Here is a 26,207-nt window from a genome sequence, read left to right on the forward strand (position 1 = left end):
CTCCTTTAAATGTTGATTCTCTGCTTCGGTCAATGCGTATATTCTGCTACATGGCAATATCGCACCTGGCTCCAGATCAATTTTGCAGTCGTAGGGTCGATGTGGTGGCAATTTCTTAGCCTCCTTTTCATCAAAAACGGCGACTAAATCCTCATATTCTTTTGGGATTTCTGCTGTCTTTAGTGCACAGATCATTGAAGAGTGTGATGATAAACAGGCCGCTTAGGACTTGGTGGACACTTCCACTCCATCATGAAAGCAATTCTCTTTGCAGTAAGAGGAATTCATCTTGATCGTTCTTTTGCTCCAATCAATTTGTGGATTATGTTCTGTAAGCCAGGGCAGACCCAAAATGAGTTGAAATTGTGGAGCATCTATCAAATTAAAGATTATCTGCTCCTGATGTTCACCAAAACCTTGCATCTGAATTGGTTCGGTCTCATGGGAAATGGGTCCTGAAGAAAGATTGGTTCCATCCACAGCTCTTACTACTTCCAAAGTAGATTTCTTGATAAATCGAATACCCATTTTACGAGCGTATTTGATATCATAGAAGTTGCCCGTAGCTCCAGAGTCTATCATAACTGAGATCCCTTGAATTTCCTTCTCAAGGGTCTTAACTGATACTGTTTGTACCAAATGTGGCGCTGCGGTTTGTAAGGTATTCGCCACTCGTTGATCTAAAGGAGTTGTCTTGGGTTCTGCTTTCATCAGGGCAACTCCCTCTACTGATGAAGCTGGCCTTTTCCCGACTGAAGAGCTTTGGGTTTCTTGGGACAGTTTTTAACAAAATGCCCAGATGCACCGCAATATAAACATAGTTGATTCACTCTTCTTTTCTCTTTTTCTTCCTTAGATAAAGGACCACGGATGGAACCAATTTGCATTGGTTCTTCTATCGTTATCCCTTCTCCGGCTCTCGTATGATCATTTCTTACATGATCAATTCTCAGGGGAAATGGTCGATACTCTCTTCTCTTTTCTGCTCTTCGTTCAGTTAACCGGTGGTCAATCTGTAACACAAGATCAATTAACTCTGAAATTTCGGTGGGTCTATTTGGAACTTGTGCTAAGGCATCTTTCAATTCATCTCTCAGTCCACGATAAAATATGGCGGCTCTTTTTGACTCCGGCCAGGCAGTCTCTACAATGAGTTTATTGAAATGAGCCAGATAGGCTACTAGATCTTTATTACCTTGCCTGATTTCCAGTAGTTCATTGTCAGTGGCTTAATCTGCAGTTCGCCGATCAAATATTCTTAAGAACTCTTCCTTGAAATTTTGGAAATTATATAAAACAGGATCATTTCTGGAAATTATTGGCATGGACCATGCGGCCGAATCTCCTGTCAGATAAGACAATATAAATGCCACTTTGGACTGGTCTTAGGAAAAAATGACTGGTCTACATAAAAAATGCAATGAGCATTGGATCAGAAAAATCTGCGCCTTATTTGGATCCCCACCGAAGCGCTCGGGTTGAGCCAAAGGAATAATAGGGGAAACCGCATGAATTACTTGAGTGGATATACCTGCAGACTGTGAAGGGATAGGGATTTGTGAAAACACAGATTCATTTGATTTAGCGGTGTTCCCTAACTCATTTATTCGCTGTTTTATTTGGACTGTTTCTTCTATGGTGTTATTTAATTGTTTCTGTAACCCTTCCAAAACGGTGGCTAATGCTTTTATATCAATTCCTTCTGCCATTCTGCTCAGGAGGAAATCTGTTTTTCCCTAAAATTAGGGTGATGGCACTTCAATCTGTCAGGATACTTCAATTCGATTTCCTCAGAAGCCGAAGATAACTCCTCAGTCCCGACCCGAGCTACTCACAACGAATATTAATCCTTCGTGCTGAGTACCCCGGAGGGGGAAAGGGGAATGGGATGGTAGAGAGGCTGCCACAGAGATGATGAACGCCAGTACTCAGTCTGCCTCTTCACATCTAAGATTGGATACAGCACCTGCAAGAGTCACAGTCGCAATTACTAGGGACATACAACATCAGTTTTTCACTTTCTACTCTCAACACTTAATTTTCTTTAATTCTATTATTTCTTCACTCACCCTGAGTTCTCTGTAGCCTTGGTTCTCTCTATAAATGATAGCTCTTCTTAAAAAAATGCTTATTACTGATTCTGGAAGAACTTCTCAACCTTTGTTAGAGATTGTTTTTATGTTGCTATATATATATATATATATATATAGTTGGTGATAATGCGTTCTTCAAATCAGCTGATGTTATTTAATTTCTCCTGTCTTATTGTGACTTCTGTCAATACTTGTATTTGTAAATGCTTGTTTATTAAAGTTCGTTTCTCCTTTCTTACTTCGACATTTGTTGATAACTTGTATTTGTAAATGCTTGTTTATTACAGTTAGTTTCTCCTTCCTTACTTCGACATCTGTCGATAACTTATAGTTGTAAATGCTTGTTTATTTAAGTTCGTTTCTCTTTTAAACTCTATTTTGGTTTATTACCATTGAATTGTAAATGCTTATTTGTTAACAGTTCGTTTCTCCTTTAAACTTGGCCCTTGTTTATAACCTTGACATTTGTAGATACTTGCTCTTTTAAAGTTTGTTTTTTCTTTGACTTTAATATCTTAAACAAGAACCTTGTAAACATAAGGTTAATTCATACATTAACTCTGTAGCCTTGCCGATTTCCACGGGAACGGTCTACTATCAAACTCTATGAATAAACCTTTACAATATTTATCAGTTTTCTGTAATATAATCTTCAAATGTAATTTTACCTCACAGGAGTTTCTGTTCTGAAGCGCGCTCTCTCTCCACCAGCTGATTCCTGTCAGACCTCAGTTGAAGTGCAAGGCTTCCAGCTGGAGAGCTCGTAACCTAGCAACCAACCGATTGCAAGACTAGAACTGTAACTAACCTTCAGGACTCACAGCGGCCATCTTGGATCTTCTCTTCTTGATTCTTCCTTTGAAATAAGCGCAATATTACTCTGCAAACCTTCTTCCAGTTTGGGCTTTGCTGTCTCCACTGAGGATATCTCTTTGCTTTTCTCATGCACTTCTTTGATTTGACTTGGCAAGTTTGTGTGGTCATGACACTCCCCCTCTTTTTGTTTTGTCACCCTGTCCTTATCTTCATTAGCATCACCTGGCGGAGGAACAGAGGCACTGCCGATGGAGGAAGCTGCATCCCATAGGACCCACGAGGCTGAGTCTACCAACAGTGAGGGCCCCAGTGGGACGGAGGGCAAGGGGAGTACCACAGCGGAGACTGGAGGGGATAGTTCGGACATGGACATCTCCTCGGATGGAAGCTCCCTGGTGGTGGCGGACACCTCTGTGCCCACCCCAGCTACAGGTACAGCCGCCACCCCCTGTACCAGTACTGCCCTCCCATCAGCCCCTCATCAAGTTTCCCATGCCTGCTCACCCAGGACTGTGGGCATCTCCTTTGCCCCAGGCACCTCAGGCCCTGCCCCAGTTAGCCCTGCTGCCCTGAGTAAGGAGGCTATTGACCTCCTGCGATCCATCTCTGTTGGGCAGTCAACCATTGGGAATGGCATCCAGGGGCTGGCAGCCCAATTGCAACAGTCCAATGCATTTCTGGAGGGTATTCACGCTGGCTTGGCAGCCCAACAGAGATCAATCCAGGCTCTGACCTCCTCTCTAATGGCAGCCATTGTCTCTGTTTCCACCCTCCAACGTCCTCTTCCCAGTCCCATTCCCCTCTACCCCAACCTATCCCAAGCACACAGGCAGATGAGCATGCACACAGGACAACACACAAGAGTGCACATGGCAAACACAAGCACCACACTTCACCCCACAGGCACTCACACAAACACCATCCAGATGCAGACATACAAACATCCACTGCCTCCACTGTGTCCCCCTCCTCATTGTCTTCCACCTTCCTCCCAGTTGCGTCTACACTCACACCTCCATGCACTACATCATCATCCACTACCTCCAGCACACCTATCAGAACACACACCCCACTGGCAGTCACCACCCCAACAGCCATGCACACGTCCCATGTGTCCTCTCCCACTGTGTCTGTGCCCCCTCCTCCCAATGTACACAAACGCAAGCACTCAGACACCCAACAGGCATCCACCTCACAACAGCTTCCAGCCCATGCACCTGCACCCAAACACAGCAGAGAGACACCACTCCCTATTCCTCCACTCCCAAACCTTCTCCCTCTTCCCGCCCCAATGTCCCTAAGAGGGTCCTCTCCACTGTTGACCTCTTCCCTACTCCTCCCCCCCAGTCCTTCACATCAGGCCAGAGTGGCCAAAACCCAGTCAAGCACCTCAGCCACCCAGTCCATGGACACAGTAGTGCCCCCAGCAAATCCAGGTGGGAAAGGATCCCAGGCACCAACCAGCCAGAAGGAAAGGGTGCCTGCCACAAGTGCTTCCAGGAAGGGGATGAGCCACCCCCAGCTGCTGCCAAAAGGATCAAGGACTCATCGGAGCAAGGAGCCATCCCCAGCTGCTGGCAGGAAGGGCAATGGGCCTGCACCAGCAGGCAGTAAGAACAAGGGGCCTGGTGCTGGGACTCTGTCGGAGCCCACCCCACCAACCAAGGTGGTGCAGCCATCCGAGGCTGCAGGGGATGGGCAGGCGCTTCCCCCCTCTACCACCACCAGCTCTGCCAGCAGCACCGCCACCAGCACCACCACCAACAGCAGCAGCACCAGTGGAAAGACGTCCGAGGCTGCAGGGGATGGGCTGGAGCTTCCCCCCACCACCACCAGCTCCACCAGAAGCACCGCCACCAGCACCACCACCAGCAGCAGCAGGACCAGTGGGCAGTCGTCCGAGGCTGCAGGGGATGGGCTTGAGCCTCCCCCCACAACTACAGTAGCTGCACCACCAGCACCACCACTGAACAGCCGTCACCGCCGGCGGACATTGTGTAGTCCTGCCTCCATGGGCTGTTGCCCGGCCTGTCCCCTGCAAATCCTGTGGGATTGACACTCAGCTGAGAGACTATGACCTTGAACTCCCCAAGAGCTGCATCACTGGGCACGATTCACCCTCCAGAACCAGTAGAGAAGGCATCCACTCACCCCATCCTCCCCAGGATGAAGCTCACTGGGCACGATGCCCCCTCCAGAGCCAGTGGAGAAGGCATCCACTTGAGAGACTGTGGCCTTGCACTCCCCAGGACAGAGTAATGGGCATGTTGCCCCCTCCAGAGCATGTGGGCAAGTCACCCACTTGAGAGACTGTGGCCTTGTAGTAAATCCTAGTTCGCTTTAATGGGATAACAGGAGTTAGCTTAGCCTCTGGCTTGCCACGTCACCTAGTGACTTTCAACCTACTTAGCTTGCTCCGTCTTAACTCATTTAATTATATAATTCTTCTAAGATGGCTGCCTTGTTTATAGTTAGGCCACTTGTTATGTTTTGCATTATCAGTGTCACCGCGCAAAGGCGTCAAGATCAAGCAACAAAGACATACAAACAGTAGGTGTTCATACTTAGGGTTTTTTCCCTTTCTATACTTTTGAGGGATTGTTTATTTTAATTGCTGTCCCAAGCATGTCTGTTATCTATTGTTTGGGAACACACCTATGTCAGGGGTCCTTGTAGATCTGTATAAATACATCACACTTTAGGCAGATAATCAGAGGGATTCCGACCAGAGGGCATTGCCACCATCGCTGATATTGATGCTGCACGTCGTCTTGATGCTGATCCAGTCTTCGTGTCCCTGCGGAGTCTGAGATAGAGACCTCATTCCAAGGTAACAAGGGTTGGGGGCTCCTCTCATGGACATGGCATTGGCAGATTAGGTTTAGCAAACACCTTTAGGTAGGAGGCTAGGCCTCTCACATTAGGGTATTAGGGCATATTACATCTCATATGTCTTTCTTATGCATTGCAAGACGGTGGGGGTCTTTGTAATAATGACTCTCGTCCTCACAATTCTGTTCCTTGCATTATTCATTATCCTAATCATTGCAGCCCATGCAACTTATCGCAAATTACAGTTATGTTAAATAAAAACTATTGAAACTTTACTGCATCTTTGTCATTGCCTGTGCTTGTATGAGACATGATATATCTGTGAGAAAGGGGTAATCTCCGTGTAACCACGACACTCCCTGAGATGTCTTATTCTTGAGTCCATGCGTAAAGGCTGCCACAAATCACCTTTTACTATTGTATTTCTGGTGAGGTGCTACTAGTGAGCCGGTAAGGTTGGGACAACAGTTGCAACTCGTTGTACGATAGGCATAGTCGCCTACAAACAAAAGTACTGTCATCCTTTAACCAGCAGTCTTGCCTAGAGCAAGAGTCCAAACTACGACATGGTGTTTAGGCACTAATTTACGGATAACCCGACTATCACTGTCTCACAGACAGCAGGTACCCTATGTACCATTATACGGAGACGTCCGTGGTCTTTGGGAAAATCCTCCTCAGCTGAAAAGGTAACACCTGATTAAGCTGTAGGTTGTTCGAGCTCGAACTAATAAAAGGACTTATACTCCTCATTTTGGAGTTCCGTTTTTTCTAAACAAAAATGGCTGCTGCCATAGACATTCCTGAAAATGCTAGAAATGCACTAACACAACATTTATTAACGCATGGCATTACAGATGAGGACGGGGATGTTACTCTTATAATAGAAGCTAATGAAGCATACCAAACAGAAACATTTTACTGTTGGGTCAACTTTCCTGAGGTAGACCAAAGAACACATACATTCCACACATATGAAATTGCAAAACGTACCTTTACGGTACCGAGCATACCAGTATCATGCAATATCACTCACATACCAACAGCACCAGAACTGGTTTGAAGGCGTCCTACCACATGTATTACAAAGAGTGAGGCTAGGTCCCTTAAGTAATGACGGACCTACATGGCCTATGATTGCCACATACACACCTCACCCAGGCATACAAAACATGCCAATAGCAGATCTGAGAGATTTATATAATGAATTGGTGACATTATATAGACGATTAGTTCAGTTCGTAATGCGAACATGGAACACAACGCCAGCGCGTCCAGCACCACCAGCACCTGGTGGTTACCAACTGGCTACTGGGATTAATCCACAAACAGTGTATACTATTATGGGTAAAGTACCCGCAGAATGGGAAAAAATACTGTTCTGGATTGCCCAGAAAACTAAGCAGCTGGAAGCTGTGTTTCGCCATACAGGACCACAGGAAAAACATAGACTGCTCACTATGTGCTTGCCCTTTGGGATGGATCCCTCAGTGGATTACTGTGCCACATGGGGTACAGTCTTCACTGACATATATACTACCACATGGTACCCCAACACTTGACAATTTACTGGAAGTGTTAAAACAAATACAAAATGGGCATTGGGCTGCACCAGCCTTGGATTTGGGGATGAAATGAATGCGTAACTTTCACGCGGTTTCCTCAATAATACTCAGTAACATTAAAGGGGAAGTGGTAGCACCAACAAAACGCCAGCGTCTCCGGAAACTCCACACCAGGAACAAGAGAGACAGCTACCGAAAATTATTTCCGATACCTATACTAGTATAGGGTGGGATAGTTTGGGAGCCAAACCAAAGAAATTGGAGTTACAAGGTACCACCCATAAGGAAGGTACAAAGCAGGCACAAGAGGGCCCTAAGAAGCGCTGGGACAAACAAAAGGATTTCAAAGATAGAAGAAATAAGAGAGCTGATTCTCCACATCCGGAGAACTCCAAAAGGAGATACAATCTCAGAAATAGGGAGAACATTAAAACTCCAGACAGATATACTGATTCATGTCCCTCTCGTTCCTTTCAGGAGGCACCGGATAGACGTAGCGAGAGAGGGGGGCGTCCTGATCAATATCCTGAATACGTGAAAGAAAAGAAAGACTCGCTGCAGTCTACCATTAAAAAAGAAGAAAAGACTCCTCGGCAAAAGCCACAGTTTAAAAAGAAAAAAGGGGCAGCACTGACAGCTAAAAATGCCAGTATACTTGAGAACACTGTTGAAGAACAAGACATGGGCAGTGACTCTGTTAGACAGCGCAGCTAGGGTCACGATATGTCCCCAGAGTCTGAAAGATCATCTGGATGCGACAGCAACTAGCGATTTTATCGCAGTTGAAACAGCGGACGGCCGTGTTCTCCCCCCAACAGGGTTTATGATTTAAAAATTCAGATAAAGGGAAACGTGGAGCGCACTATAAGTGTGATATTTTGGGATGAACTTACTAGTGTATCCTACTGGCCGAAAGAGACTGGCCACCTGAACACATCCGTAAGCTCCCGCATGGGGAAGATGTCATTTTGCCTTCTTTCTCCGAATTTGTTCCGGAAGTAGAAAAAGAAGCCTATGCTGCTGAATGGGCTTTAGCGTTATATCGCAATCATGTAGGTTGGAACAAGGAGACTCCTTGTCATATCATTCCCGTTAGGTCTACATCCCACCGCAGCCACAATATCCTGTCAAACATTAAGAAAAAGCTCCAGTGAGGGAGATCCTCGCCCAACTTGAGTACCAGGGAGTAATTGAGCCCTGTACATCTGCACTGAATAATCCGTTATTCCCCGTCACAAAGCCAGACCAGTCATATAGAATAGTCATTGATTATAGACATCTAAATAGTCATACACGCACATATGCTATACAAAATTCACATAGCACAGCACTAATAAACAATATAGTGCGTAAAAAATATAAAACAACATTAGACATATCTAATGGCTTTTTCTGCCAGGACTTAGCACATGAAAGTCGGGACCTGAGTGCATTCTCATTTGGCTCTCAGAAACGCTTTTGTCGTTTACCTCAAGGCTATAAGAATAGCCCGGGGCTATTTTCAGCCAGTGTAACATCATGATATTGATTCCGAGGCGTTATCTTATGTGGATGACATATATCTCACAGACGACGACCTCGACATTCATCTTGCAAGGGTCGATCGGATCATTTTGGGATTTGCAGCCCTCGGTTACAAATTCAACTTTAGGAAAAGCAAGATCGCCTTTCTCAGTGAATTATTCCTGGGATATTAGCTATCAAACGAGGGAAAGAGCCTGGCCCGCACTTTCTAGAAAAATGTGCTCAACTGCACCCTCCTAACACACTTCAGAAATTACATTCATTACAACGGTTCTTTAACTTTGGCAGAACATACATTCCAGATTATGCACAACGTATCAAGCCACTTTATGACTTGGTTCAGCCCAATTTTTCTATCAGACACTGGACAATTGAACACACACGCATCCTTAGGGAAATGCAAAAGGACATGCTAGAAGCTAAACACTTGCACACACGTGATAATAAAACAAATTTGGTCATCAGAATAATTTCTGGTGCCATTGGATTTACTTCTGTCACCTTCAATGAGGGTGACACGGTACCCATAGCATATAAATCACATTTATGCTCCAATGCATAACAGCGTTTTGCACCTACAGAAAAGATTTTGACGGCAGTTCAGATGGCCGTCATAAAAGAGAGGCCAACTGCCCAGGGGAAACATATTATTGTTGTCTCCCCAGTGCCGGCCTTAGAGGCTGTCACCAAATCAAGCGTTCCTAATGCTAAAGCACTACACCCACGTTGGATTCAATGGGCAACGTCTCTGACCGCCACTGATGTCAATTATATTTTTTATCCAAAACTTCAGACACAAGGGTTTCTCCAGTACAAACAAAAGTATCCCGCTCCTCTATCTTGCCATTGGACAGATACCACACTGTCATATACACTGACGGTTCAGCACAACCGGCTGTAGGTACTAAACATCAATACTCCGCAGCTTGTGCAGCCGTGAGCGGAGTGATGGAAGATGGAGTCTTCCACCCACTCAATACCTACACGCAGACCTTAGGGGACTGCACAGCCCAGTTGGCTGAACTTAAAGCTCTAGTACTGGTGCTCGAAAATACCGAGCCAGGAAGCCGGACTTTAATAGGCTGTGACTCATACTACTGTGCTCAGTCATTCAACGATTATCTTAATCATTGGAAGCTGAACAGGTTTAGAGATTCAATGGAGAACACCGTTAAACACAAAATATTGTGGGGGAGGGTGGCTGATCATAAGGATAAGTACATACATTGGGCCACCAACGTGTAGGAGTACACGTTACCGGTAATACATTGGCTGATGAAGCGCCAAGGCAGCAGTAGCTAGGGCTTCTGTGGCTGCAGTGACTCGTTCACAGACAAGATTGGATCATTAAATATTGACTGCCGTTAAAGCTTCGGCTGCAGGCAAGCCCCTTCCTAAAGGATACCCTACAAACTATACTTACCATATCAGTGCGCAGAATGTTGCCTACACAACAATTCCTGGGGTTGGAGATCGAGTGATCCCCTACGAAGACCAGAGATTAGATCTAATTAAAGTAGCGCATGAGGTGTCGCTTCAGCACATGCTGGTATATCGGCCACAATAACACTCCTACAGAAACTCTTCTGGTGGCCTGGTCTATGCAGACGAACTAAAAAGTATGTCCTTTGCTGTGACATTTGACAGCAGATAAAGGGCTCTAATATCAAATGTCCACCACAGACATCCCTCTTAGTGTCCAACAGGCCACTACAGTGTGTGTACCTGGATCATTGTGGTCCCTTACAGCCTGATGGTGCATACAAATACATTCTAGTTGCTGTAGATTCTTGTTCTAGATTCCTGTGGGTATGGCCACAGCGGTCGGCTGATGCTCGGACTGTTATAAAAGACTTGCTGATCTTTATCGGTACATATGCGGTTGTAGCATTCCATTCAGACCAGGGCTCTGCATTTGCCTCTAAGGCATTCAGGGACACCATGGGGACAGTGGGTGTTGAACTCCATTACTCCTCACCATACCATCCTGAGGGGAATTCAGTCGTGGAGATGCAGAATCGTGATCTAAAGCAGTCATTAACAGCTCGAGTATTAGGTTCAGGCCGCAGCTGGTTACATCACCTATATGGGGTCCAGAGAGCACTGAATAATGCTCTGGTGTCTAGTGGGCTCTAGCAAGCTTCACTTGACCCGTGTGCCGCTTTCCGCCGTCCTGTAAGTGTTTTTCTATATTTTCAGCGCCTTGCCTCCTTGCGCTTCTGCCCCCGTCGTGCCCCTTCTGATTGTGCCACTTTTCGCCGTCCTGTAAGTGTTTTCGATTGTTTTTCAAGTGCCTTGCCTCCTGCGCGTCTGCCCCCGTTGTGCCCCTCTGATTGCTGAGCCCCGATTGTATTTTGTGCCATTAGTGTATTTTTGTGACTGTTTTCAAATTGTGCCCGACTTTTCTGTGCCTTGTTTTTCTTGTTTTCGCCCCTTGGGCGCTCCCCCTTGCAGTTCTCTCCCTGCCGCTGCCTCCCTGCGGCCCCGCCCCCCTCGCGCCCCCATTCGCCGCTCCCTCCCGCCTCCCGCCTCCCAGCTGTTCCTCCCTCCCCCCTCCCTTCTTAATGGCTGGCGCTGCGGGTCGCGAGTGAGCGACCTCTGACCTGCCTTAGGTCTAGAGCTCGGCCCCCACGTCCGCAGCACCAACCTGCTGTCTCCTGCCTCTGACCCCCGCCCACGCTGCTGCTAGCGTGTTCGAGGCCCTCCTCCACCCGCAGGCATCCTCCTGCGCCTCATCCCTGGTGTCTAGTGGGCTCTAGCAAGCTTCACTTGACCTGTGTGCCGCTATCCACCGTCCTGTAAGTGTTTTTCTATATTTTCAGCGCCTAGCCTCCTTGCGCTTCTGCCCCCGTCGTGCCCCTTCTGATTCTGCCACTTTTCGCCGTCCTGTAAGTGTTTTCGATTGTTTTTCAAGCGCCTTGCCTCCTGCGTGTCTGCCCCCGTTGTGCCCCTCTGATTGCTGAGCCCCGATTGTATTTTGTGCCATTAGTGTATTTTTGTGACTGTTTTCAAATTGTGCCTGACTTTTCTGTGCCTTGTTTTTCTTGTTTTCGCCCCTTGGGCGCTCCCCCTTGCAGTTCTCTCCCTGCCGCTGCCTCCCTGCGGCCCCGCCCCCCTCGCGCCCCCATTCGCCGCTCCTTCCCGCCTCCCAGCTGCTCCTCCCTTCCCCTCCCCCCTCCCTTCTTAATGGCTGGCGCTGCGCGTCCGCGCCGCTGGCGCGCCAGAGGCAAGCCCGTCTGCGCCCGTCCGCGCCTGGACCGCGCCCAGCGCCACCCCCCCTGGTCCTCGCGCCCCCGCGCCCCATGCCTTCGTTACTCGGCCAGCGAACTCCTCGCCTTCAACCCTGGCCCCTCCACAGAGTGCTTCCAGGCCAGCCCGAAGCACACCAAAGGACCTTTTTCCTGCCGCACCTGCAACTTCACCTGCAACAGAACAACGAAGCCAGCAACAACCAACACAAACCACCTGCACTGCATCCTCCTCAACACACGCTCCGCACGAAAGCACGCCATCGAACTCTGGGACCTGCTCGACAGCAGCGCCCCAGACGTAGCCTTCCTGACCGAAACCTGGTGGAACGACTCCTCGGCCCCTGACATCGCCATCGCCATCCCTGACGGCTACAAGATCACCAGAAGAGATCGCACCAACGGAATCGGCGGAGGAATAGCCATCGCCCACAAAGCTACCCTCAAGATCTATACGCACACGGACGACACCCTCAAAACAGCCGAACACCTCCACTTCCAGATTCACACGGACCCCAAGACTACCCTCAGAGGAACCCTCATATACCGTCCTCCAGGACCAAGAGCTCTCTTCAGCGACACCGTCTCCGACCTCGCAAGCACCCACTCCCTCGCCTCTTCAGACTACATCCTCCTGGGAGACCTAAACTTCCACCTGGAGAACAATAATGACGTCAACACCGCATCACTGACCACCAGCCTCTCCAACCTCGGACTCCGTCAACTGGTCAACACTCCCACCCACATCGCCGGCCACACCCTTGACCCACTCTTCACTTCAAGCAACCACATCTCTTTCAGCCACACCTCCGAACTCCACTGGACCGACCATCACTGGGTCCATTTCTCCTTCAAGAAAAACACCGAACACCACCGCACCCCTCTTCCGCCTCACCGCCGCTGGGGAAAAGTCACCGAAGACCAACTCACCAACACCCTCGCCAAAAACCCACCACCCGACCCCACCGACCCGGACTCCGCCGCCATCAACCTCCAACAATGGATCCTCAACTGCGCCAACATCCTAGCGCCCACTCAAGAGACCCACCGCCAACCAAGAAAAGAAAAAACCAGCTTGGTTCACAGACGAACTAACCACCTCCAAACGCACCTGCCAGAAACTCAAGAAAAAATGGATCCTCGAACGCACACCCGAGAACCTTGCTACCCTCAAGGAAGCCAACCGTAAACACCACCAACTGATCCGACTCGCCAATCACTCCCACTTCACAGAACGCCTTAACAACAACGCTCACGACTGCATGGAACTCTTCCGCATCGTGAAGGAACTCTCCAACCCCAACGCCAACGTCAACGACATCCCTCCATCCCAGAAACTCTGCGACGATCTCTCCACCTTCTTCTACCAGAAAATCGCAGCCATCCACGACAGCTTCAACACCTCACCTCCGCCAGACCCCACCCCCAACAACTCCTCCCACGCCGACCACATCACCACCTGGACCCAAGTAGACGATGCCGAAACCCTAAAAACCATGAACTCCATCCACTCAGGATCTCCCTCTGACCCCTGCCCACATCACGTTTTCAACAAAGCCGACGTCGCCATCGCCCCCATACTCCGCAAGATCATCAACCTTTCCTTCAACACCGCTACCTTCCCGGACAGCTGGAAGCACGCAGAAATCCAACCTCTCCTCAAGAAACCTAAGGCTGACCTCAACTATCTCAAAAACTTCTGACCAATCTCCCTCCTCCCTTTTCCAGCGAAAGTCATTGAGAAGATCGTCAACACACAGCTCGCCCACTACCTAGAAGACAACTCCATCCTAGACCCCTCCCAATCCGGGTTCAGACGAAACCACAGCACAGAGACTGCACTCCTCGCCGCCACAGATGACATCAGACTACAAATGGACAACGGCGAAACCTCAGCCCTGATCCTCTTAGACCTATCAGCCGCCTTCGATACAGTCTGCCACCGCACCCTACTAACCCGTCTACACGAAGCCGGCATCCAAGACAAAGCCCTCAACTGGATCTCCTCCTTTCTCTCCGGCAGAACCCAGAGGGTCCGACTCTCACCTTTCCACTCCAAAGCCACCATCCTCATCTGCGGCGTCCCCTAAGGCTCCTCACTAAGCCCAACGCTATTCAACGTCTACATGGCCCCCCTCGCACAACTGGCCCGCCAGCACAACCTCAGCATCATCTCCTACGCCGACGACACCCAGCTCGTCCTCTCCCTGACCAAAGATCCTCTCACCGCCAAAGCCAACCTTCACGAGGGACTGAAATCCATCGCCGAATGGATGAGCAACAGCCGCCTAAAACTTAACTCTGACAAGACGGAAGTCCTCATACTCGGGCGCACCCCATCGGCCTGGAACGACTCGTGGTGGCCCACCGCCCTAGGCCCTCCACCCACCCCAGACAACCACGCACGAAATCTCGGCTTCATCCTCGACTCCGCCCTCACCATGTCCAAACAGGTCAACGCAGTCTCATCCTCCTGTTTTAACACCCTCCGTATGCTCCGCAGGATCTTCAAGTGGATTCCAACAGGAACCAGAAAGACGGTAACCCAAGCCCTCGTCAGTAGCAGGCTCGACTGCGGCAACGCACTCTACACAGGCATCCCAACAAAAGACATCAAACGACTCCAACGCATCCAGAACGCATCCGCCCGCCCGATCCTCGACATACCCCGCCGATGTCACATCTCCCCTCACCTGAGGGACCTCCACTGGCTCCCCGTGGACAAGAGTATCGACTTTAAACTCCTCACCCATGCACACAAGGCTCTACACGACACCGGACCCACCTACCTGAACACCAGACTCAACTTCTACGTTCCCTCACGTCAACTACGCTCTGCCAACCTTGCCCTCGCCATCGTCCCTCGAATCCAGCACAAGACCTCTGGCGGCAGATCCTTCTCCTACCTCACCGCCAAGACCTGGAAGGCACTCCCGACCTCACTACGCCAGACCCAGGACCTCCTCACCTTCAGGAGACTCCTTAAGACATGGCTCTTCGAACGATAGCAGCACCACCCCCCCCCCACCCCTAGCGCCTCGAAACCCTAACGGGTACATAGCGCGCTTTATAAATTATTGATTGATTGATTGATTGATTGAATAATCTGCCAAGACGGTCCTTGGGGGGACGCACTCCATATGAGGTTCTCTTTGGGATACCTATGTATGTCCCAGATCTTGATGCCCCTGGTATGGTGGTAGCAGAAACACAGTTTGACATAAATGAACGTCTCACTGTTTTACAGGAGCTTCAGCAATTTCGTGATGATAAATCATCTGCAAGTGCTGCCACTTTAGGAATAAGGGATTTAGAGAGAACTTCGACTGGCTTGATTCCTAAAATTGGGGATCTGGTTTGTGAGAAGATCACTGTGAAGAAGGAATTCAGTCCATCATACAGAGCACCTGTACCGGTCTTGGGAATCCAAGGTACCAGGATTGTCATCTTACCACCGCTGTCCGGCTCTAGAACAAACAGATTCATTTCAATCAATGACATCAAATTACACCATGTGTCCGATCCTTCACAGTAGACCAAGAGGTCTCTTGGGTGGTTCCCGATCCCCTCTCACTACCCAACAGGACATACATCTACATGGTAGGATGTACAACACTACTACAGACTATGCAACAATGTCCAATGCTGTTCTAGACACCTCCTCGACCATGGGGAGGGCGGAAAATGAACTTTTGCTAGTTCTAGTCACCACTTCGATGACCACTCCTGTCCAAGATTTGGCTTTTTTTTACACAAACACATCACAGACTAATGACACCGTCTATCAAGAGCCTCCATGCGAAGTGGACCAAAGTACCAGTAATGCACCGGCTCCCGTGTTTGCAGAGACTGCCTCTGGCTATTTCATTGACATTGATGATTTTTCTTCAGACTCTTCCACTACTGTGATTGACACTGTTTCAAAAAGAAGTAAGCTGTATCAATGGCTTAAAAAGAACTATTTGATATGCCCATGGAAGTATTTATGGTTCTGTATGACATTTTTAGCATTATTTTTATGGATTGGTTTTGTGACTGTTTTCTTTTTGCTCATAAATGGTCACTATATTCTTGATCGCTCCTCTGTGGAGCCTGTTGATGAAGTTTTAATTCCATATCATTCCTCACATAAGGTCCGAAGAGACTTGTCCCCTGTAAATGTTACAGCAACACCGATTTCTTATGGGATTGTGTGGGACAAAGTTCCATTTGATATATACAGGCCTGCAGAAATTATTCAAATACCATATGTGTTCAAAATTATTATGACAGATGTAATTACACCTGATGTTGTATCTGATGATTGGGCTGTCCAAGCAGTTGATTCCATGCCAACTGAAATGAAGGACTATTCTGCTTTTGAAAGTGATGATGTATATGAACATACAATGAATTATGGGGAAATGTTCTGCTTTAACAATTGGGGACATTACTACCTACACCGTGCTACTAGATACAGGCCAGTATTAAACTACACACAGTGGGAACACTGTTCTACACCACCGGTGGGGAGCCCAAAATACTATAGTGATAAATTTACATTCTTTTCTGGGCATGACACAAAAAAAGCAGAGTCGTATTATTTTTTAATACCTTCAGCACAAAATAGAAAAATATTGCTAACTGACACAAAAATGATTCATTCAGATCCCTTAGTTTCCCGGCTCGCAGTTGAAGGTTACGAATACTGGAAGAGCACTATTGACTTGAAAAGTGTATGGGGAATACAAGATTGGCAGATACAGGGTAGGGAGGCTCTATTTCGAGCATGCCTGATTCCTGTGCAACTGATTTTCTTGAATGACACTATTCAGCAGACATCCTGTCTGGGGTTAGCAAAAATTAAGGACTCGAATACGCCCAGTATCTCCACTCCGGCAAGGTATGAAGATTGGCAATACTTCCTTAATATCACTGAGGAGAGGCTGGATGCAATGGTTAAAGCTGGTACCTATAATTCTTCACTTTCCAGTCCCGGCGGGTGGTTAATATGGCCCACTGACACTAATGAGTGTCAAGTGCGTTTTTTGAACTCTTCAGGGTTTTTTTCAATTAACAGGCCAGACCCTCGCTTTGTATCGGGTCAACATACAGGTATAGTTACGACATATAGTGTGGGTAAGCTATGCCAGCAATGGGTACAGATCAACATGTTAGCCGCAGTTAAGAAACACCTGAACACTATTTCTGAAGATGTAGACTTGCAGGATTTTCTGCTGGGTCCTAGAAAACAGCACTTGAAAAAGTTTCTATAAGCTATGTACATTGAAATTTGGAAACTTTCACAGATTGAGGCTGCTGCACGTTTGAGGCAATTAGTTAAGGAACATTTAGAAAAGGCTTTAGTGGTTGTCGATAACGGCATGGATACTCTGTCCAACAGGATTTATTCACTATCAAATATAGTGTTGTTTGCTATTTATATCACTCAGACAGACTTGTCCTGGATAAATAATGGGCAAACACAGCTACGTTCCATCATGCAGCTGGGTTGGACTTTACCGCCACAGAAAAATGTCCGCATTCCATGGAAGTATATTAACGGAAGTGAGTTCTTCACTGCTTTTAATTTTTCCAGAGAACAACAGACAATGGCTAAAAGGGAGGCTAGTTTCACCATGCTTCACTTAGAAAAATTAGATAAGTTGCCCTTCACGGTAGCAGAGAGTCCTTCAACTATCTGGCTCTTACATGGCATAATTAATTTACCGATTTCCACCTTTCGTTTCTCAAGCTGCCTGAAGCATCTTGCAGTAGGGAGGTACGAGCAACTAGGAGATAGCTATATTAAGGAAGAGTGGGAGTTGCCCTTTGATTACAAATGTCGGAACGGCGAAACAGAGGTCTTTCTTAGCGGAAGCGAATGTGAGACTTCTGTTAGTCATTCCATGATATGCAAGCAGGTGTCCCTTCACGGTCTTTGCAATGCGGGGGTCGCTAATTTGGCCTGTTTGCTGAAGGGTACTCCCGTCCCTTTGATTCAATCGGTATTTCATGTACTTTACAAAGGAAGTTTTGTGGTACTGAACGATCAAAGTTGTTGCAGCATGCGACCAGGAATTGCCTACGCAATCTCGGTCTCGAAGGTCGTTACGTGTTGTGGACATGTTTTGTTCCCCCCACACGAGACATAAAAGTTTCTGACATTTGGCCCCACATAGATACTATTAATGTGAACTATGACATGCTGAGCAGGCTAAAGGCGCTATTGTTTCAAAAACAGGTCGCCTTGACATCCGCAAAGGAGACGTATGCTGTCCAGATTGCGAAATCAACAGCCGAGATACAATCCCTATTAAATACCAACTTCCCCAAGCACTTTGGAGAACTGGTATCCAGAATATTCAATGCTTCAAGCAACACTGGGATTACTCATTTCTTTAGGACCGCCAGGTCTGGTTTCATGTCCATCTTCCAGAGTGTCTTCGGAGTCATCCCGTCAGCCATCCACTCGCTCTTCTCAAGCGTGTTTGGTGGCTTTCCAATTATTTTTTGCTTTGATTGGCGGACTACTACTGCTATTTTGCAGTGGTTGTTTCTTTACAGCTACGCAGAGCAATGGAGCCGCTACCACCAACTCCACTGTGCCGTGAACGCATGTTTCGGATCATCAGTGCACCCTTGCTAGTGGAACTGGAGCATGACTGGTTGTTGTCATTTCGGCTCCTTCTCTGGTGCATACAACCAGTCTTCCGGTGCATATGGTGCCTCTTTGAACATCTGCCTATGGTCTGTCTTGCTGTTGCACCAACATCTCCTGTGGACCACGAACTGCTGGTGTCCCCGCTGAGGGTTCATACACGGTCATGCCCCTTGAGACTGAGGTTGCTCCGCGAGGCCACCTTTGAGCCTTCCGTTTTGAGATCTACCATGGACGAGGGCACTACAACGAATGACATTACACCAGAAAGTACTGCTCACTACTGCTCTGTGGATCCGTTTGTCCGCCCAGCACTCGATTTAACATCAGATGATATTGACTCATTTTTGAGGTCCTTGGTTGGTCACTTTGTTGACACTCTTCAAGATCATGAGTACAGCAAATAATTTGATGAATTGGCTTGCCATTCCCGATTAAAGTTATGCATTTAGATTAACTTGCTTTGGCACGCTGTGCTTGTCATGGTTGACATTAACATCTCTGTATGCATTTTAGCAGAACTGTTTTTCTTACCTTTTTAACAAATTTTAAAAGATTTTTTGGCTGGTTTTTATGCTTTTAGCTTTTAGTTCAGAGCAATTTTAGCATTTAGGTTCCTGTACCTTCGTCATACCTGTTACGGCAATGGGGTGGGTGTAGTGAATCCTAGTTCGTTTTAATGGGATAACAGGAGTTAGCTTAGCCTCTGGCTTGCAGACTCGTGCCCCGTCACCTAGTGACTTTTAACCTACTTAGCTTGCTCTGTCTTAGCTCATTTAATTATTTAATTCTTCTAAGATGGCTGCCTTGCTTATAGTTAGGCCACTTGTTATGCTTTGCATTCTCAGTGTCACCGCGCTAAGGTGTCAAGATCAAGCAACAAAGACAAACAAACAGTAGGTGTTCACACTTGTTTTTTTTTCCCTCTCTATACTTTCGAGGGATTGTTTATATTAATTGTCGTCCCAAGCATGTCTGTTACCTATTTTTTGGGAACACACCTATGTCAGGGGTCCTTGTAGATCTGTATAAATACATCGCACTTTAGACAGATAATCAGAGGGATTCCGACAAGAGGTCATCGCCACCATCGCTGATATTGATGCTGCACGTCGTCTTGATGCTGACCCAGTCTTCGTGTCCCTTCGGAATCTGAGATAGAGACCTCATTCCAAGGTAACAAGGGTTGGAGGCTCCGCTCATGGACATGGCATTGTCAGATTAGCTTTAGCAAACCCAGCTCTCCTTTAGGTAGGAGGCTAGGCCTCTCACATTGGGGTATTAGGGCATATTACATCTCGTATGTCTTTCTTATGCATTGCAAGATGGTGGGGGTCTTTGTAATAATGACTCTCATCTTCACAATTCTGTTCCTTGCATTATTCATTATCGTAATCATTGCAGCCCATGCAACTTATCGCAAATTGCAGTTATGTTAAATAAAAACTATTGAACCTTTACTGCATCTTTGTCATTGCCTGTGCTTGCATGAGACATGATATATCTGTGAGAAAGGGGTAATCTCCGTGTACCCACGACACTCTCTGAGATGTCTTATTCTGGAGTCCATGCGTAAAGGCAGCCACAAATCACCTTTTACTCTTGTATTTCTGGTGAGGTGCTGCTAGTGAGCCGGTGAGGTTGGGACAACAGTTGCAACTTGTTGTAGGATAGGCATAGTCGCCTACAAACAAAAGTACTGTCATCCTTTAACCAGCAGTCTTGCCTAGAGCGAGAGTCCAAAGTACGACAGCCTTGCACCCCCCAGGACAGAATAATGGGCATGTTACCCCCTCCAGAGCATGTGGGCAAGTCACCCACTTGAGAGACTGTGGCCTTGCACTCCCCAAGACAGATTAAAGGACATGCTGCCCCCTCCAGAGCATGTGGGCAAGTCACCCACTTGAGAGACTGTGGCCTTGCACTCCCCAGGATCAAGCACAGGGCATGGTGCCCCCTACAGGACCAGTGGTTTTGTACCATCTTCCGGCTGAGGTGCTACCCCTTTCCCCATCCCCCTGAGGTACCTGCCTGTTTTTTAACTGATGCCCCTGAAGTGTTCTCTCCGTGTTGTTGCAGGAGTCAAGTGGGGCCTTGGACTTTGTAACGTGGCCCTGGGGCCCACGAACATTAAGGACTGGGCAGTGTCCCTTCATTTGTAAATATGTATATACTTTTTGATTTGGATGCATGTATTGCTACTATATTTATCTTATTACAATCACTTTTATCTATTGGAGTTGTCCTTGCATTATTCCTGAGGGGTAGGGGGTCAATATGTTATGTTGCTGCATCTGCTTGTGTGTATGGTGTTGTGGGTGGGGGTGTTGCGTGTGGCATGTGTGTCACTCTTGTTTTCCTCCCTCCCTCTCCTGTGTGCTAGGCAGCTGTACTCACCATAGTGGAGAAGTGTGGCTCAATGGTTAGAGTGGCAGACCCTGATGCGGATTTCTGGCCCGGGACCAGGGTTCAATTCCCGCCTTGGTGGGTCTTGGACTCAATTTCCTCAGACCTGATAATTCTTGCATCGGTGCCTAATCTAATTCATGGGTCTAACTCTGGGCAATAGTTTGCTTAATCTCCACAACGGCCCCAACAGAGCTGGGATGCCTGGCTTCACCTTGGAGGTTGCCCAGGAGTGGGCACCTCACAGGGAAAAGCCAGGAGGGGCTCCATAGCAGTATGCGTACAGCACCTTGAGACCCTAACGGGTGAGTAGTGCGCTATACAAGTACACAGTTTACCGTGGTCGTCGTTGGTTTCGTGGTGGAGCAGGATGTAGAAGATCATGGGGAAGGCATGCAGCTCAGGCTCCATGGCGGCGTGGTTTTTCCCTAAGTCTCCACAGGTGAGTCCTTTGACTTCTGATATCTGTTTCCACCAGGCTTTTGATGTTGTTGGTACCGCCCCGGAAAAGGTGGCGGATTGGACTGTCATTATACGGTGGACGTAACATTGGCTTCTGCCTGGCGGTAGGCGTTTGCCACCGTGGTGCCTGTTGATTCTGCCTTGGCGGTCGGTCTGAGTTCTTTCCGCCATGGTCATAACTTGGCAGTATTTATCGCTAGCCTGTTGGCGGTATTACCTCCACTTTATCACCAACCGCCAGGGTTGTAATGAGGGCCTAAGTGATTTACCCAGAATCCTATATTTACATAGAATTCCAGGATGTTGCACCAACGCTGAGACTCGAAACTGGTTTCTCAGTTTCACAGTCAGCCGCTCTATCTGTCACACCACATATTGGATTGAGAAAAGTAGGCAGAAGCCACATGAAAGCTCGGCTTGGTATAGGCTCAAGGTTCCAACAGGACCAGGCTTCAGTGTTGAGTCTGTCTCAAGCTTTCAGTGGCTGACCCACCTCTAGTGTATGATGGGCAGAGCCAGTGGCAGAAGATGAGAGGCTTGGCAGAGGTGACAGTTAAAGAGTAGGACATCGAAGGGAGCAGCGGAAGTTTATAACAAGGAAAAAAAAGGAGAGAAAGAGAGAGAGAGAGGTAGATGTAAGAGTGGCAGAATCAGCAAGAGAAGCTGTTGGAAGGAAGAGGTAGATGGAGTAGAGGGCAGATGAGATTGGGATTTCAGAGGGACAGAACCAGCACGATAAGGAAAGAGGTTTGGTGGAACGAGACCAGGGGAATACTCTTCTAGCCTGTTGTCCCAGGCACATTCTTGTCTGTGGTGAGAATCTCATTGTAAAAAAGAGGATAGGGAGCTCTTTCTGAAAGTGAGAGTAGATTGGTCATCACTTTGCAAAGAAAACGCTGCAAAGAAAGTGAGATTCTGATATTGTACCGTAAACTGCAGTATCACTACACTGACACATTATAGTGCAACCTGGCACGTTCTGAGGCTTCTAAATGATAGCCACATATGTTACTGCTGGACCCGGACACAGCAGTATTTGTGCCTTGGTAGCCTAACATATAGGAATAGTGGTGCTGGCATGTCCCATGAATGCTAAATAACAAAAACTGAGATCACTATTTAGACATCAAAGGAGGCTGGAGGAGGTAAATCACTTCTGAACATCTGCATAGATGAGACACACGGTGATCCAAAAAAGATGGACAGTCCAAGATGTAGCCACCCAGTGCCTTCTCTACTGGGATATTTTCATAGCCAGTCACATACAATTGTAACATCGAAGATTGTTGCCACAGACGGTCCTGCAATTATGAACACTGCTGACAGATTGAGCCACATATTGCTGCAAAAAAGGATAATCGTTCAGAACTAGAAGCAAAAATTCTAACTAGTGCTTGATGTAGGGTTAACCTGGAGCAGATCAGAAGAAACAGGCAATTTTAGAATTAGAAGCTGAAACAAAACTGTCAATGACGAAAACTTACTATTGAGCCGTAAGGAAGTACTTAAAAAAAAAAAAATTCCTTAAATACTGGGCCAAGGATGCAGAAAGAAGAGCTATGAGGAGCAACAATCAGATGTTGGGCCTCCCTGACTGATCTGTGACCCAAGCACTGAGCTGTTTTATGAAGAGTAATGCAGCACAACAGATGTAAACAATTTCATACCAAGTTCTTCTCAGTTGAATAATACCCAGAATCCGGATGTCACCAGTCACACCTGTAAAAGCTAAATTGTTAAACTATGGTGACAGAGACATTATTCTGCGAAATGTGTGAGGCATTCACATCTAGGCCTTACACCCAAGGATCTCACGCCTCACTGCCAGAAAAGAGTGGCAGCAGGGCCGTGATTATCCACAGCAGAACAGTGCCGGAGAGGAGAACAGTTCTCATCTGTGCCTCGTGCTTCCAACTTCCTTCCCTGCCTGCTACAAGTGCTGCTTGCTGACTGTCACTTTGTTTTTAATGGAGAGACGCGTTTTTTAAATAAATATGTATATTTTGGATTGTTTCTTTTAAGCATGCTAGATTACTTCACCGCACTGAGTGGCCTTCATTAGATTTAACAATACCCCTTCTAAAGTGACGTTTTTATTAATGAACCAAGAGCAAAGTCAGCTATCTTGTGGCTTTTGTATAAACCTTTGTTGTTTTAGATTGAACAACATCATTGTCTATTAAGCAACATAGAACTGAACTGATTTATTTCAAGGCACTCTCAGATGTTATGCTTATGAAGAACTAGGCACAGAGAAGAAAATTAATTGACTCGAGTCACATAGTTTGGTCACGCTGCGAAGCTTGATTGAAACCAGTTTCTTTATTGTACATTGTGCATCTTTGATGCTGCATGACTATCACATGTTTTCATCTTATGCGTTGATGACATTTTTATTATTCATCAAAAAGGCAAGTCAGATGTCTTATTCCTCCTGTATAAGGCCTTTATTATTGTGCAACCTGGAGCAACATTATGGTCTATTAAACCATATATAAGAAAGGATTTTGTACAGTGTGCAGCCTGAACTGAATTATCTCAAAGTGCTCTTAAATGTGAGAAGGGAAAAGTTGTAACAACGAAGAAATGCAATTTTCAGGGTCCTACAATTTGGCTAAGCTGGGAAAACAGGCTCTGTTGGCCAGGGCATCACAACTAGTTTTGTCTTGAGCCACACAAAAGCTTCTGATGAGTCTGGATTTCCAACACAATTGGTGATGCAGAAGTACTGATTTTTCTTGGTAACTGTCAAAGAAATAACAGTTAAGAAATGGCTTCTTTAATCACACCTCAGGTTCATGTTATCATTCCCAGCAGACCCGAAACTCCTGCACAAAAGAAAATCTTATTTCTTCACTGATGGATCAGCAGAGTGGACATGGGCTGTAGCACTGACAAACTGTTGAAGACCTATGCACTAGTCCCATTAAAGGCCAAGATTGTGATCACAATGAAGGAGAAAACCGCAGTTACTTGGCAGACCATCCTGTACTCTGTAAAAGCTGAGAGGGCTGCTGCGGCAGTGGCCGCACTCCTTGAATCCTTAAGCTTGACTGGCACCAGTGATTCAGGAGACAGCTCATTGGCAATTGGTGGTGACACAGACATGACAGGAAACTTCCATGTAGATGAGACTAGTGGCTGTAGCTGAGTACATAGGCAAAACAAAATATCAGACCATTGCCTGCTCCTCGTTACTTTAGCTTGTGATATGTTGCCTATGAGCATTTTCATATGAAAACTGAAGGGACTGTGAGCCAAAGTGGACAATTATAGAGAAAATTATCAGAAATCAGTGATTGCATGTAGGAAGTTGGCTTTCATCTAGCATGGTTACCCCCATTTTTGACCTGTTTGTCAGTGTGTTTTTACTGTCTCACTGGGATCCTGCTAGTCAGGACCCCAGTGCTCATAGTTTATGGCCTATATGTCAATGTGTTTTATTGTGTTGTCAGTATGCTTGACTGTGTCACTGGAGTTCTGCTAACCAGAACTCCAGTGCTTATGCTCTCTCTGTTTTCCAAATTTGACACTATAATCTAGTGACTCCATATTCCAATCCAGATTGGCATACTGGACCCCCTTATAAGTCCCTAGTATATGGTACTTAGGTACCCAGGGCATTGGGGTTTCAGGAGATCCTTATGGGCTGCAGCAGTTCTTTTGCCACCTTAAGGAGCTCATACAACACTCCTTCAGGACTGCCACTGCAGCCTGAGTGAAATAGTGCACACACTATTTCACAGCCATTTGCACTGCACCAGTTAATTTATAAGTCACCTATATGTCTAACCTTCAGTTACTGAAGGCTAGGTGCAAAGTTACTGTGTGTGAGGGCACCCTTGCACTAGCAGAGGTGCCCCCAAGTTCTCCAGGACCATTTTCTAGGACTTCTTGAGTGCGGGGACACGATTATAAGCGTGCACTACATATATGTTAATACATATATGTAGCTTCACAATGGTAACTCCAAATATGGCCATGTGAGGTGTCTAAGATTGAGAAATCTTACCCCCATCCAATTCTGGTATTGGGGGGGGCAATTCCATGCACCCTGGGGGCTCCACCATGGGCCCCCAGTACTACCAAACCAGCTCTCTGAGGTTTCCACTGCAGCCCCAGCTGCTGCCACCTCACAGACAGGTTTCTGCCCTCCTTGTGATTGAGCAGCTCAATCCCAGGAAGGCAGAACAATGGATATCCTCCCAGAGCCTCTGGAAATGCTTTGAAGGGCACAAATGGTGCCCTCCTTGCATAATCCAGTCTATACTGGTACAGGGACTCCCAGTCCCTGCTCTGGCGTGAAACTGGACAAAGGAAAGGGGAGCGACAACTCCCCTGTCCATCACCACCCCACGGGTGGTGCCCAGAGCTCCTCCAGAGTGTCCCTGGAGTTAGCCATCTTGGATTCCAAGGTGAGGGGACCCTCAGGGAGCATCTGAGTGGCCAATGCCAGCAGGTAACTTCAGAGACCCCTCCTGTTAGGTGCATACCTGGTTAGATAGCCAATCCCCCTCTCAGGGCTATTAAGGGTCTCTCCTCTGGGTGTTTCCTCAGATTCCTCAGATTCAGTTTGCAAGACTCCACCAGCTCTGCTTCAGCTTCTGACTGTCAGATCAAC

This window comes from Pleurodeles waltl, chromosome 11, assembly GCF_031143425.1.
Source record: "Pleurodeles waltl isolate 20211129_DDA chromosome 11, aPleWal1.hap1.20221129, whole genome shotgun sequence".
Lineage (NCBI taxonomy): Eukaryota > Metazoa > Chordata > Amphibia > Caudata > Salamandridae > Pleurodeles > Pleurodeles waltl.